General features: G+C 43.3%; 2 non-coding genes and 1 pseudogene across 2 annotated transcripts; all 3 read left to right on the top strand.

Annotated features, from left to right (window-relative positions):
• The first annotated feature begins 689 nt into the window (after positions 1 to 689).
• On the top strand, positions 690 to 9,943 carry LOC126959222 (cAMP-dependent protein kinase catalytic subunit PRKX-like; annotated as a pseudogene).
• LOC126960155 (U6 spliceosomal RNA) lies at positions 6,913 to 7,019 on the top strand. The gene has a single exon (XR_007727746.1). It is a non-coding gene; the product is annotated as a U6 spliceosomal RNA (small nuclear RNA).
• A 1,497-nt stretch (positions 9,944 to 11,440) lies between the features above and the next one.
• LOC126960194 (U6 spliceosomal RNA) lies at positions 11,441 to 11,547 on the top strand. Its single transcript, XR_007727781.1, has one exon. It is a non-coding gene; the product is annotated as a U6 spliceosomal RNA (small nuclear RNA).
• Positions 11,548 to 12,435: the final 888 nt, after the last annotated feature.

Raw genomic sequence — 12,435 nt, forward strand, 5'->3', positions numbered from 1 at the left:
TGCCACATTATTTGCAAAATATTTTAAGGTTTTATTTAGAGTTTTACTAGAAATATCTGGTTAACTAAGTCAGGATTTGTTCAATGGAATACTATATGCCTGTGAAAATAATGCATTTTATGCAGTTTGTGGATGTGAAACATCTCCAGTAAAAAACAAGTAAATACATGGGGCTTGCAATTATTTAGGGAAAGAAGCAGGGCAGGAGTAATACACATTAATATATGTGCTTTTGTGCATGTATAAAATATGTATGTAAGACTATATAAGAAAGTCATAATAGTGGTTGCCTTAGGAGACAGGTCTGATGTGGAAGACAAATTCTCATCTTTTTGTACTATTTTTAGCTGGATACATGCAGCACTGCATTAGGATATTTCAGTAACAGACCACATAGTACAGTGGTCCCATAAGACTATCAAGCCATTATTTTTACTATAACTCTCCTCTGTTTAGGCATGTTTAGATACACAGATACTTACTATTGTGTTACAGTTGCCCACAGTATTCAGTACAGTAACATGCTGTGTACAGGTTTGTAGCCTAGGAGCAATGGGCAATACCATACAGCCTAGGTGTGTAGTAGGCTATGCCATCTACGTTGTTGAATATACTCTGTAACACACATGACATAACAACAAAATTGCCTTACAACTCATTTCTCAGAACATGTCCCTGTCAAGTGACACATGGGTAACTGTGTTTTAATGGAAATAACTGGGAAAAGGAAAAAAAAAACGAATATTGTTCCAAAGGGTACATAAATGTTGAATGCATTATAACTCATGCTTATGCAGGTGTGGTTTTGACCTGTGTTTTTCTATAGGATTAGCAAGGAACTGTCAGCCCCTCATTGCGTGTAAAATGAGGGAAAAGCAGTCTTACAGGTATGCTAAGTTGGTGTTTCAGAATATCTACATTTATAACTAACTAGAGTGTAAGTCAATTCATCACACACTCACTAAGCCCTGCTTTTGCTAAAGGTGACCCTTGGCTGGTGTGATCACTATCCTTGGCCCTTCTGAGCATCTAAGCGCTATTCCCAGAGTTACGTCATAAAGGAACACAAAACTATTGATATATGTCTGCACAGTGAGTTCCCAGAGTACAACACAAGAGCAGTCTGTAACCTCGGCCCTTCCAGTAAAAGCATATGGAAATGCAAGTGAGTACATGGTGCCATGCACCTAACTTATTTGTTTTAAAGCAGAAGAGATACAGAAAAGTGCACTGTAAGTATACAGTTTGTTGAATTTTCAGAAACAGCACATCTATGCAGCCAGTCCCCAGACAAAGAAATAGCATGAGGCACCCAGAAGTCCCTCTTGAGTCCTCTCCCTGTCACTGTCCACCCCTGAAGGTAACTGTGTCGTGAACTGAGACAACAGAAATGATCTTTGCCTGGTTTTCTCTTTCTTTTACTCTTATAAATGGAGTCATAGATTATGTATTCTTCTGTTCAACATCATTTGGGAGTGTGTCCTCATTTATTTTTAAAATGTCAAGTACCTGGCCAGGTGTGGTGGCTCACGCCTGTAATCCCAGCACTTTGGGAGGCCGAGGTGGGTGGATCACCTGAGGTCAGGAGTTTGAGACCAGCCTGGCCAATGTAGTGAAACCCCGTCTCTTCTAAAAATACAAAAAACTAGCCGAGCGTGTGGCACACACCTGTAATCCCAGCTACATAGGAGGCTGAGGCAGGAGAATCACTTGAACCCCAGAGGCAGAGGCTGCAATGAGCTGAGATCGCGCCATTGTACTCCAGCTTGGGCAACAAGAGCAAAACTCCATCTCAGAAAGAAAAAAAAAAAACAGTCCCCACATTTCAGCTATTATTAGTAACAAAATACTTTGACTCTTCATAATTCTCTGACACACCCTATATGCTAGCACACTGAGATTAACAAACACTGGTCAAACAATAAAGTGTATGGTAAACAGGTTATGCAGGGCCTTGTGCAATTGGCCCCAACCTGCTTCTCCAGCCTGTCTGTGCTTTTTTCCCCATCCACTGTTCCTTGCACAACTCTTGGCCCTTACATACTCATTCATCAAGCCCCATCTTCAGTGTTAGATCTGTGAAGCCTTTCCCCATCTGTTCCACACCATTCAATTTTGCATGCTCTATTCTCTGCACTTTGCTCTTTCCTGTGTTGTATCATTTGTCGCATTATATTTCAACCATAAGTCAACAGTCTTTCCATTTGCTAAGCTCTTTTTACATTGTCACATCATAGGCACAGCACAAATGTTGAATAAATGAGAAGTGATCCTTCTCCAGGGACTTGATAATCTGCTGGAGGAGACAGATGTGCAGAGAATTATAATCATTATCCTTACCTTGCACTTCCTACTTGCCACTGTTTTAAGTGCTCATCTAATCCTTCTAACAATGTTAGAAAGTAGGTCCTATTATTATTACTATTATTGTTTTGCAGACATGGAGATTAAGTAGCTTGCCCAAGATCATAAAGTGGCAGAGCTGAAGTAATGGATTCAAGTAGTTGGGTTCCAACCTCTTCTCAGACTCCTTGCATAATTTATTCCCTGCCTTCAAGACAGAAGATGAGGAATGTACACTATTAAAACGAAAATTGTTGCAGCTTTGGATATGTGTGGTGGGTGGTATAAGTCACACCATAAAAGTATATTGGAGTCAGGTCATCCAAGACCTAGGGTGATGTGCTAAGGAGTATTGACTTTTCTATACACAGTAGACAGCTGATGAGGTTTTTGAGTAAATGACTGGTTTTGTGTTGGAAGAAAGTGACTTTAGTGGCAATATAGTGGCTACATTGACAAGCACAAAGATTGGGAAGAGTTTGTTGCAGAAATCCCACTGAAGGCAAGGGCAATGGGAATGGGATGCAGGCCTGGCTGAATGCTCACATCAGCTTCTCTGCCTTCAGACACCCACTAACAACAATAAAGAGGCCAAATCACAAGCAACAAGACACATGAGGACAAAATCGAAAAGGAGAAAACAATTATGGAAGCTCAAAGGTAGGTATGTTGAAAATTCGTAACCACCCAGTGGGTTCATCTTGCCTGCTCCCTGAACAGAGCTGATTTATCAAGACAGGGGAATTTCAATAAAGAAAGAGTAATTCACTCAAAGCCGTCTGTGGGGGGGACTGAAGTTTTATTATAACTCAAATCGGTCTTTCCGAGCATTCAGGGATCAGAGTTTTTAAGGATAATTTGGTGGGTAGGGGATGTTGAGTCAAGAGTGCTGATTGGTTGGGTCAGAGATGAAATCAGGGAATTAAAGCTGTCTTCTTGTGCTGAATCAGTTCCTGGGTGGGGGGCCACAAGAGCCAAGATCAGATGAGCCAGTTTATCAATCTGGGTGATGCCAGCTGATCCATCAAGTGCAGACTCTGCAAAATAGTTACTGACTTAGGAGCAGTTTAGGGAGGGTCAGAATCTTGCAGCCTCCAGCTGCATGACTCCTAAACCATAATTTATAATCTTGTGACTAATTTGTTAATCCTATAAAGGCAGTCTAGTCCCCAGTCAAGAAGGGGATTTGCCTCTTATCTTTGTTTTAAACTATAAACTAAATTCCTCCCAAACTTAGTTCAGCCTATGCCCAGGGATGAACAAGGACAGCTTGGAGGTTAGAAGCAAGATGGAGTTGGTTAGGTCAGATCTCTTTCACTGTCTCAGTTTCAATTTTGCAGTGGCGGGTTCAAACTAACTTAGTCGACCCAGGAACATTACATTCCTATCTGGAATGGGGAAAACTGAAAAAGCCTGACTTATGAGCTGGATTCCTCTGAAGGCTCAGGAGCTTGTAGTCTTGAGTACCATGCTGTACCATGGGGTGGTGGGTGGAAAAGCAATTGGAAACAATTACTTCTAGATCCTCTGCCCCATTCCATGTAGTTAGCGATTGCTCCCTCCACCACCTAGCAGATTAGAGGTTTATTCCCGGAGAGTGTGAAACAACAGGTCTTTGGACTAGAGAACACCAGACACAGCTGGAGACAGGAATAAAACACTGAAAACAGGATTAATTAAACATGTACATACTAAATATAACCACCATCCTCCCCGGCCTTCTCCCCAACTCTACTGCCAGAACACTTCTAACTCTAGGTAGGAGGCTAGAAGAGACTTTCCTGGGGAATTTAACAAACCCAAGAAAAAAGATCTAAAGACAGATATCAGGGTTCCCCAAGTAAATTACTCAGCCAAATCACCCTACTATGAAGCCCATAGTGGCAAATATCACCATGTACATAGAGCTAATTGGCATTTAAGTGGCTCACTCTTACATATGAGTGAATAGCCAAGGATCATCAGGAATTAGGGGAAAGCCTCTAACCCAAAAGGCGGAGATCAAAACAAACACGAAACAGATTAAACAAAGAGGAAGTTAATTTATCAATACCCTCAAAGAAATTATAAAGTATACTACATAAAAAATTTTCAGTGAGGGGCTGGGCATGGCAGCTCACACCTGTAATTCCAGCACTTTGGTAGGCCAAGGCAAGAGGATCACTTGAGCCCAGGAGTCTAAGACTAGCCTGGGCAACATCATGAGACTCTGTCCCTCAAAAAACAAACAAAAAAACAAAAAAAACAAAATAAATAGCTGAGTAGAGTAGTCCCAGCTACTTGGGAGGCTTGGCAGAAGAATGGTTTGAACCCAGGAGTTTGAGGTTACAGTGAACTATAATCATATGATCACACCACTGCACTCCAGCCTGGGTGACAAAGCAGAGCAAGACCCTGTCTCGAAAAAGAAAAAAATATTCAGTGGGGAAACAAATACCTTTTATAAATTAATAATGTGATAGCAAAAATGAAAAACTCAGAAATACAGTAGAAATAGGTTGAGGAAATCTAGATTTTACAGCAACAGGACAAAGAAATTAGAAAACAGGAGAGAGAGATGATACAATGTGAGAACTGGTCACCAAGGTCCGATAATTGAATAATAGGAGTACCAAAAAGAGTAAAAAGGACTGGAAAAGAGAAAGTACCAAAGAAATTCAAGAAAAGTTTTTAGAACTGAAAGACTTAGTCTTTAAATAATGTGTGCAAGTATAACCGGAAAAAAAATTTTAAAAGGAGAAACAGGATCGACCTGAAATAAAGAGCCATCGTTTCACTGGCATGCTGAGATGCTGCTCTGTTTACTCAGTAAGGAAGTAGGAAACCCTAGGAGGAAGAAAAGTTCAGTTCTCACCTGAGTGACTTCTGATACTGTTATCGGCACAGCGTGGAATCCAGCAGAGAGTTAGAAATGCTCTGTTGAAAATTAGGACAGATCCAAATATGAGTCATTTGTGTACAGGTATTATGAAAATAATGGAAGAAAGTGTGATTGCCCTGAGAGTGGAGAGAGACAAGGTGGGGTGGGTAGGGGGAGGACTGGATAGAAGGAGGAAAGTGAGGGAAATTTGAGTCAGGAGAACAAAAAATACTATGAGGAAACTAAGAAAGGTTTTATAGAGCTTTGAGAAGGAAAATGTATGTGGGGTTTAGTATCTCTGAGAGCAACAGTGGGATGAGATCTGAGAAACCACCAGATGATTTGACCATTAGGAAGCAGTTGATGATATTTAAGAGAGAATTTTTAGTTAGACCCAAGTGTGCACGGGAGGGGAAGAGGTAGAAACCAAGGATGGTGGTTTTCAATTTATTTGTATTCTCTGCACACAAATAATACTGGCATTCTGGGTTGCACCTTTGAAATGACAGGCTGAAAATAATACCATTCAAGTCAAAAATAGTTTTAACACAATCACCAAAGGTGATGTTCCAGACATCCAAACCATCTCCCTGGGCACCAACTGGACTTACTGCTGTATCTCCCACTTTTTCCTTAATACAACCCACCAGGGCTGCACTTGGCAGGCATGGACTGCCCAGATGTTTGGACACTTGACCCAAATATTAAACTTTAATTGGTCTTGATTGTCACTTATGACAGTATAAAACGTGTCTTGCTTTATCAAAATGCACATTTGAAAATTATGGTTGATAAAATGCCTTTTCTAATAGTAGGATCATAGATCAGACTAGCAAACCATTTCTGAGTTTCTCTGGTTATTTTAAAGACGGTAGAGCTGAACTCACATCAAAGCCTTTACAGTAAACGCCATGTATGCCCTCTTAATTGCAAAGCTGGCCTATGTCTTTTCTAAGATAAAGGAAAAGCAAACAGTGATCCCTTTCTAAGTTTGCAGTTCACAGTGAACCTTACCAAGTAGTTGGAATGAACTGTAGTCCAGTTACTTACTGCATTGGGTACAATACATGTTTATGTATACCGTGGATTGCTTGTGTTTTTCCTTTTCAGGATTTTTGCTTTGTTTTCAAAGTACGCTTCTCTGATGTTTATTTTAAATTTACTTTACATACTGTTTTTTTGCAATGGAATCTTGCTTTGTTGCCCAGACTAGTCTCAAACTCCTGGGTTCAAAGGATCCTCCTGCCTCAGCCTCCCGAGTACCGAGGTTACAGGCACACACCACTGTGCCAGCAGTTCTCTGACACTTAGAAGCATTAAGATATGGAATGTGATCTGCCTGTGATTTTCTTTCCAGTGAGAATGGCTCAGGTGTTTGCTGTTTGGTAGAGCCTACCTAATCATTGAAGGCAGTAGAGTTGATGCATGGTTTTACCTGAAAAATGTGCAATGGCGTGATCCCGCTTACCGCAAGCTCCACCTCCCAGGTTCAAGCGATTCTCCTGCCTCTGCCTCCCAAGTAGCTGGTATTACAGGCATGCGTCACCAGGCCTGGCTAATTTTGTATTTTTAGTAGAGACGGAGTTTCTCAATGTTGGTCATGCTGGTCTCTAACTCCTGACCTCAGGTGATCCATCTACCTAGGCCTCCCAAAGTGCTGGGATTACAGGCATGAGCCACCATGCCTGGCCATCTGAAAAACACTTTCTATGCTTATATTGGCAGCACATATACTAAAATTGGAATGATACAGAGAAGATTAGCATGGCCCCTGCTCAAGGATAACATGTAAATTTATGAAGCATTTCATATTTTTTAACTTTTAAAAAAAAGCACTTTCTAGGGGTGGCAATCAGAATGTCTGTGTGTTTTTTAAGTGCCTCAAGCCTCCTGTCAGACTCATTTCTCCCTTTGAGACCCGTGAAGTTAGCACCCCAGAAGCACATTTATAATTGCTGATGACATCTTTTTAAGCTATTCAATAAACTATGAAGAAGGGCAGGTTTCCCCACAGCTAAACTTCTTTCATTTACTAAGGATCATATATTGTCCATCTCCAAATCACCAGATATTTGTTTTTCTGCAAAACACAAAAGAGTAGTATATCCTACTTTTGTAAGACAACATTGGATTTTTAACTGTCAGTTTTCCTGAAAATTATCTTTTAATTTTTTTTCTGATTGTGCTATTTTTCTCCACAATAAAGAGAAAGGGTTCCCCTGACTCACTGGACTATTGACAAGTACATAATTTTTTTATTGCATAGCATTTTTTTTTTTTGAGATGGCATCTCATTCTGTTGCCCAGACTGGAGTGCAGTGGTGCAATCTTGGCTCACTGCAACCTCCACCTCCTGGGTTCAAGCAGTTCTCCTGCCTCAGCCTCCCAAGTAGCTAGGATTACAAGCGTGTGCCACCATGCCCAGCTTTTTTTTTTTTTTTTTTTTTTTTTTTTGGATTTTTAGTAGAAATGGGGTTTCACCATGTTGGCCAGACTGGTCTCAAACTCCTGACCTCAATTTGTCCACCCCCCCTTGGCCTCCCAAAGTGCTGGGATTACAGGCGTGAGCCACCATGCCTGGCTCACATAGCATTCCTTGCTTGAATATAGCATATGCCCTCTTGATTGTGTGTTATTTTTAATATGTACAACAAACAGTTTGACGATTACATGGAAGGGAAGATAGGTGACAAACGAAAATAAAATTAATTGGCAACAGCCTTTCCACCATACAAGTGAGTTTTATTACAAGTTGATAATAGAATCAGGGCAACATTTGAGGGTGATCGCAAATAGCTGAGTCTTGGAAAAGGCTGTACGGACAGAAGGCATGTCAGCACAGCTTCACCTGGGGATTTGGAAACAGGGCTCAACAGCTCTCTACACTTCCTGGATTGGTAAGAAGAGAGAAGAAGCCACCAGGATTTCATCAGAGGCTTTAAAAAAAAAACAGCATAGTAAGAAGTAAATAAATAGTATTGCTTATTTTGTTACTTAATAGTCTGCTGTGGAGGATGGTCAAGGCCCGCCTCTAGTGAAAATGTGTCATTCCAATTGTTACAGGTCAGTGGTGACATACCCACCGTGGGAGGCTGGATTCACAAACACAGCAGCATGCCATTTGGAATAGTGATATGTAGAACAGACGATGCTGGGATGCTTGGGCAGCCCGTATTGTCCACCCTCACTGTGCTACTTGAGTTGTGAATCAGCTGGCAAACAAACAAACAAAAGCAAAACACCGTAGAGCGCGCTCCCGGCTACTGAACTGGAGGCGGCGCCAGGCGCCAGGCGAGACCGGGAATGTGCAGGGCCCCCTCCCTGCCCCGGCAGCCCTGGCCGCGGTCCCCGTCTTCGCCGACACCGCGCAGCACTCGGTGCCAGACCCCTGAGGTCGGCGGCTGCTCCCACCCGGGGGCTTAGTCAGCCGCGCCGGGCCGAGCGTCGGGCCGAGCACCAGGAGGCGAGGGCGCGCACCGGGAGCCTCCGTTGGTGCCGCCGCCACGCCGCCCTCAGAGGCTGCGTCCCGGGAAGCCCGGCTCCCAGAGCGCTCCGGCCTGGCCCGGTGCCCCGGACCTGAGTGGAGAGCCTGGGCCAGCTCTCCGCCGTGACTGGACCAGGCAGCCGCCGCGGAGAGCGACCCAGAGAGGTGGCGGAGGAGACCCCCAGCTGGGGGCCCGCGCTCTGCCCCAGCCTAGCCGCCTGCCTACTGCCTGCAGAATTTCGACACGCTGGCCATCGTGGGCACTGGGATGTTCGGGCGGGTGGACCCGGTGAAGAAGAAAACAGCCAAGCATTTCTTCGCCCTCAAGGTGATGAGCATTCACGACGTCATCCGCCTGAAGCAGGAGCAGCACGTGCACATTGAGAGGTCGGTCCTGAAGGAAGTCATCCACCTGTTCCTCATCAGGTTGTTCTGGACGTGGCATGACTAGCGCTTCCTCTACAGGTTCATGGAGTACCTGCCGGGCGGCGAGCTCTTCAGCTACCCGCGCAACCGGGGGCGCTTCTCCAGCGCCAAGGGTCTCTTTTACTCTGCGGAGATCACCTGTGCCATCGAGTACCTCCACTCCAAGCAGATCGTCTACAGGAACTTAAGCCTGAGAACATCCTGCTGGATAGGAACGGCCACATCAAGCTCATGGACTTTGGGTTCGCCGAGAAGCTGGTAGACAGGACTTGGACCCTCTGTGGAACACCCGAGTACCTGGCCCCCGAAGTCATTCAAAGCGAGGGCCACGGAAGGGCGGTGGATTGGTGGGCCCTCGGCATCCTGATAATTCGAGATGCTCTCAGGGTTTCCTCCCTTTGTGTGTGTGTGTGTGATAACACATTTGGCATTTATCAGAAAATTCTTGCAGGCAAAATAGATTTCCCCAGACATTTGAATTTCTGTGTAAAAGACCTCATTAAGAAACTGCTCGTGGTTGACAGAACAAGGCGGTTAGGAAACATGAAGAACAGGGCTAATGATGTGAAACGCCATCGGTGGTTCCGCTCCGTGGACTGGGAAGCTGTTCCGCAGAGAAAACTGAAGCCTCCCATTGTGCCCAAGATAGCCCGCGACGGAGACACCTCCAACTTCGAAACTTACCCAGAGAATGACTAGGACACAGCCGCCGCCATGCCGCAGAAGGATTTAGAAATCTTCAAGAATTTCTGAGGACAGGAGCTCACATCTGGAAGAAACAGGAAGATTGGAATCTGCCTGGAACAAAGACCTGCACCTAAGCAGACCAGAAGCAATGTCTTCTTCACGTGATAAGGACATTTCCACTTTTCTGTGTGCCTGTATGTACAGAAACAGATCAGAGCATAGATGAAAATAGTGTAACTGGCATTATTTAAGCAACTGGAATTCCACACTGTAGAAAGGTTTTGAAAGTTGTTTGGTTGTAGATTTTGTCTTATCCTTTAGTGTTGTGTTTCTATTGTGATGTCTTGGTTTTTCTCATAGACCTAAGTTTGTAAGTTTGAACTGGACTTGTTCGATTATAACCACAAATTTGTGTGTGTGTGTGTATGTACCTGTGTGTATATATAGAAGTCATTATGGCACATCCACAGAAATTGTGCAGTGATGTAAATGTTAATGCTTCACAGAGCCTATAATTTTTATTTTTCAATTTGTTTTTTCAAAAATCTCTTATCTTGGGGACAACATCTGAAGGGTGTGTTGCATGGATTTAAAAAATCACCTCACATGCATTTTTTAGTTTGGGTGAAAAAAATATCATGGGGAGATCCACCTTCAGTAGCTTTAGTGCTTCCTACCTGGTAACTTGAGACTTTAAAAGAAGAAACAAAGAGAAGAAGATATGGGAATGAATTTATTCCAAGAATCTACAATGACATTGAAGTTGTTGGAGGAATGTACTGTATTTAAAAACACCTTCTGTGTCACTTTCAAAAATTTCATCTAAGCTGGGTGCAGTGGCTTGTTCCTGTAGTCCCAGCACTGTGGGAGGCTGAGGTGGGTACATTGCTTGAGCCCAGCAGTTGGAGACCAGTCTGGGCAACATGGTGAGACCTCATCTCTACAAAATACAAAAAAGTTAGCCGGGCATGGTGGCGTGTGCCTGTAGTCTCAGCTACTCAGGAGGCTGAGATGAGAGGACCGCTTGAGCCCGGGAAGGTCCAGGCCACAGTGATCCAAGATCACACCACTACACTCCAGCCTGGGTGACACGTGAGACCCTGTCTAAAAACAAAAACAAAAACCAACAACAACAAAAAAAACCGGCAATGGCTTTGAAGGTGGAATGAAGAGAACGTCCACCTTAAGACTTTAAAGGACAGTGAAGCTGGGTGCGGTGGCTTACTCCTATTATCCTAGGATTTGAGGAAGCCAAGGCAGGAGGATTGCTTGAGCCTAGGAGTTTGAGACCAGGCTGGGCAGCATAGCAAGACCCCATCTCTGTAAAAAGAAAAAAATGTTAACAGAACATAGCCGCCCTTTTTCATCAATGACCTTTTCTTCACGTTGAGGTCAACTCAGTAGGTGAGAATAATTAGTGGGTTGAGTAGAATAAACTCTTTACAATTAATAACTATGTTATTAATTGGAAAATGATGTTCAGATAGTGAAATGTGGAAATGTTTTAGACAACTGTATTTTCAGCCTGTGCACCTCAGTCACCATCCTGTTGGGATTAACAGTTGAGGGCCATCATTGTCTAAACATTTCACATTCAGTTTCCCATCAGTTTTACTATGAATGTGAAAAGGTGAAACTGGTGCTGACTTCGGCAGCAGGTATACTAAAATTGGAATGGCACAGAGGAGGTTAGCATGGCCCCCTGTGCAAGGAAGATCCGCAGATTCATGCAGCATTCCATATTTTTTTTAAAAAATGTTATACTGTGCACTGATATGTGGAGCTAGAAGGAAAAGCATTAAGTCTCATGTTTGCTGACTATAAAAAGAATCATAGTAATAATATTATTGAACATTCTACTTTAAAAAGTATTAATAAAACCGTAAATGAAACACTTTTCTTGAGCACACTTTAAAAAGTACATAGTCCATATGCCTATTTTTAGGTTGCCTGTTTTGTTATCCAGGATTTCATACTGATGAAAATTTGCATCAGGAAAAGCCTGAAATACCTTGCCTTAATTGTGAACAGATATGCAGGACAATGAAATATGCAAGCACATTGATGACCTTGTTCTTTACAGACATTGTAATAAGCCTCCAGCCATACAGAACAAATGAGAAATTAGAAGCGCTTCCAAGAACGTGTGATGGTGTGAAACCCACTTTTGATCGTCATGCACACTTCAACATTTGAAGTGATACAGGCTACCTGGTAACTGCCCCATGGTGGGGTCATAGTTTAAATGGCCCAATGTCATGTAGAGGTTAATTTAATCAAAATGAGCTATAAACATGGAAAAACCACTATGTATAATTTTTAAATAGTTTACCTGGCCAGACATGGTGGCTCACGCCTGTGTTCCCAGCACTTTGGGAGGCCGAGGCAGATGGATCAACCGAGGCTGGGAGTTCGAGACCAGCCTGGCCAGCATGGCAAAACCCCCGTCTCCACTAAAACTACAAAAATTAGGCGTGCTGGCTGGTGGGCACCTGTAGTCCCAGCTGCTGGGGAGGCTGAGGCAGGAGAATCACTTGGACCTGGGAAGCAGAGGCTGCAGTGAGCCGGGATTGTGCCACTGCACTCCAGCCTGGGTGACAGGGTGAGACTCCATCTCAAAAAATAAAAAATAAAT

The sequence above is a fragment of the Macaca thibetana genome, chromosome 7 (assembly GCF_024542745.1).
Source record: "Macaca thibetana thibetana isolate TM-01 chromosome 7, ASM2454274v1, whole genome shotgun sequence".
In the NCBI taxonomy this organism is placed as follows: domain Eukaryota; kingdom Metazoa; phylum Chordata; class Mammalia; order Primates; family Cercopithecidae; genus Macaca; species Macaca thibetana.